Raw genomic sequence first — 3407 nt, 5'->3', positions numbered from 1 at the left:
TTTTTTTTTTTTTTTTTTTTTTGAAAGACAGAGAGACAGAAAGCGAGAAATCACCCCCCAGGGGGGATGGCCACACCGCAATCCCTTCTCCCCCATACTCCTCTTGGGATCTTGGGCACACACGCACACGTGCCCGGCATGAGTTTAAGCCACCGGGTCTGGGACTCAAACTGCGGTCGACTACATGGGAATCCAGCAACATAGCCGTTACGCTAACTGCTGGTCCCCTAAACTGAAGTTCTTAAATAGACAATGTGTTCTTTGTTTCCTGTTGGAAATCACTGATTAAAACCATGTTAGAGCTATCTGAGAAAACTCACAAACCTCCCGAGGAGATGCTCTGTCCCTACATTTGGCTGCACACAACGGAACTCACTCCATCTTCCAATCTTGAGAGTTAAGCTACCTGTAGACATCAGGTTACAGGAAGAACATATGTTTCAAGGAGTTTGAAAAATTGAATTTTCGTTTTTCAGCTATTAGTAAATTCAGGAAAGTACACCAGTGGGGATAATAGTGAGTACTGCTATTATCTTCAACAAACACATTTATAAGTAAATATTTATGAAAAGTTGATATATTACAATATAATAGTGTTTTTTACAATATTTATCTTCAATATGCTTTGCCTGTGTTGTTTTATGCAGATATTTAATAATTAATGAGAACAACTCAATAACAACTAAGCAGATGTACACATTGATTATCAATAACAGAGCAAGGCTTAAATGTTCAAGTGAATATTTGCTTATTCTTGTGTTCAGAATATATATTTCTCATATCTACAATAAAAATGAAGTTTCTTCTAGCAAATACATTCCCAAAAATGTAGATGTGAGGTAAGTTTCAATTTTCTTATGAATTCCTGGTTGTTAAAAATATTAGACTAAGGGCATTTATTGGTATAATACAGAATAGTTTCAGGATGAAGTGAATTGTTAAAGGACCACAATACTCCATTCTCCACTAAAAAGGCAGAATCTCTTTCCCAAACTTTTGACTGTGTATGAGCTATGTGAATTGGTTTGGTCAACAAGGTATTAGCAAATCATGGCACAAACAGGCACTTGAAAAACTTTGCACATTAGGACTTACCTATTTTCCACTCTGGAAATCTCTTATCACCACTGTCATGTAAATAAGTCCACAATAGCCTGATACATGATGACAGACAAAACTCAGCTATTCATCCCTCCAAATACCATCAGCCAATTACAAGTTTGTGAGGTCCTAATCAACTTGCCAACCAACAGCAGATGCCTCAGTTAGCACAAACTGAAATGAGCCAAGCCACTTCAGACCAGTCACCTCAGAACTCAGCCCAAATGTACTCACAGAATTATTACTGCAGGATGGCTTCTGTGATGACATCCAGGTTCTTGGTGTTTCCTACAAGGAACTGAGTAAATCACACCAATAGTGAAATGAAAGGTAGTTTATTAAGTAAAAGTGAAAGCACACTCCTGAGAGGTGAGTGGGCCTGGGTGGACAGAAAAAGAGTGGCTCAAAGCCCCAGAAGTTACATTCTGTGAGGTTTATAGTTTTGTTTTGTTTTAAGAATGATTTATTTATTTAATTCCATGTGTTATTATTTTTATTATTATTGTTTATTTGATCAGACAAAGACAGAGAGAGAGAAAGGGAAAGCTAGAAAGCAAACCACCAGGTCCAGGATTCAAACCATGGTTGGCCATATGGAAATCCAGCACCCTTAACAACCATGCCAACTGCTGACTCTGGCTTATAGTTTGTTTTTAATCTAGGTCATATCAGTTGATTATTGGCTGGGCCCACTGATTGTTCTTATCTTATTTGCTGTATCAAATGTGGCTAGGCCTACTGCTTTATGCCATTGGCTATACCAAATGTGGCTTAATCAGCTGGATATCCACCCCCCCCCCACCAATCCCCTGCCTACATTAATTACTTGGAGCAGGAAATTTTCTCCCCTAATAGATTTTTCTACCTAGCCTCATGAGCACATGCTCCAGCCCCCTTATCTGCTTCCATATTTTATTTTTCTCTTCTCTCATTATGAGGTAAATGAATGGTTGTTATTTTTTTTGGGGGGGGAGGTTTTCGCTATAGGGCGCATGCGCTCACCAGACAGAGAGAGACATAGAGACAGAAAGCGAGACATCACCCCCCAGGGGGGATGGTCACGCCGCAATCCCTTCTCCTCCATTCTCCTCTCGGGATCTTGGGCATGCACGCACACGCGCCCGGCATGAGTTTTAAGCCACCAGGTCCGAGACGCGAACTGCAGTCGACTACGTGGGAGTCCAGCGCCATAGCCATTACACTAACTGCTGGTTCCCTGAATGGTTGTTTTTTTTTCAAGCCATTACATTTTGGGCTATTTATTTTACACAGATATCTATACACTTCCTAGGATCTGCTCAGCAGAATGTATTTTTCTAAGTGGGGGTGCTGTGGATTAGAAATCAACATAAAATAAACACATGAAGACATGCAAGTATAGAAAAGTGAGGATCAGGTGGGCCCAACTTATCTGATGGAGATAGCCACAACCCCAAACCATTCCCAGTTTTATTCTTATAAAGGTCAGAAAATGGGGGAAGAGGAAATGGAATGCAAAGTCAATTGTTTGGGGGTTAATAGGCTGGAGATGAGAAGAAAACTGGCACTATATAGTTCCTCTGACCTTTTGGGGCCTGTTCTGACTAAGCACATATGACTTCCTTTACACAAATAATGTGCTCTGTAGTTTCAGTAATGACAGGCAGCTAGCGTATTCGCATGCAAATTGCCCTCATCTCCGTGCAAATGACAGCTCACAGATCTGTTTCTACAAGTGTCTAAAAATCACCATGTTTGCTCGGGTTGGTCACTCTCCAGTGCACCAAGAAGTGGTGTGCTGCTATTAAATAACCTGAAAAATATGGGATCAAATATGAGACTGGGCAATTAATTGATGCTGAAAAGTAGTATGGAAAACAGTAGACTATGTTATGTGGGGGCAGAACAGTTGGAAAAGAGAATCTGTGGTCTCATAGAAGACAGAAAATGTGTCTGAGAAACTTGTGGACATTGACAAGATGGCTTCCAGGAAAAATGTTTAAAGTGGAAGTTGGCTTCTTTTCACCTCTAGGATCAAGTGTGTCAAGAGAGAGACAAACTGAAAAAGACATTGCTGCTTACAGATAGAATTTAAAGGAAAAATAAAGGGATTAGGACTCTGTCCAACTGGGCTCTGAGACCAAAAAACAAAGCAGACAATTCCTTAGAACACTGGATAAAAGATTATTTCCAAAGGGTAATCTAAGAATGTATGTTCGTAATGAGAGAAGGTTACTTCACCTGCACCCACTTCTACTGTGTAACACCCCATCCCAGTCATCTGGAGTTTTTAATAAGCTCATTGAACAATAGAGACAAACTCAAAA

General features: G+C 40.2%; 1 long non-coding RNA gene across 2 annotated transcripts in view; it reads right to left on the bottom strand.

The window, feature by feature from the left end:
* LOC102486733 (uncharacterized) overlaps nt 1-3407 on the bottom strand; it is a 51611-nt gene that overhangs the window by 547 nt on the left and 47657 nt on the right. For both annotated transcript variants that reach the window (XR_337234.1, XR_001369668.1), the window contains exon 3: nt 325-406. This is a non-coding gene — a long non-coding RNA (uncharacterized LOC102486733). The remainder of the gene's footprint in view (nt 1-324; nt 407-3407) is intronic.

This window comes from Tupaia chinensis, unplaced genomic scaffold (assembly GCF_000334495.1).
Source record: "Tupaia chinensis unplaced genomic scaffold, TupChi_1.0 Scaffold144806_1, whole genome shotgun sequence".
NCBI lineage: Eukaryota > Metazoa > Chordata > Mammalia > Scandentia > Tupaiidae > Tupaia > Tupaia belangeri.
Note: the sequence above shows the minus strand (reverse complement) of the source record. Positions and strands in the feature narration are given on the sequence as shown.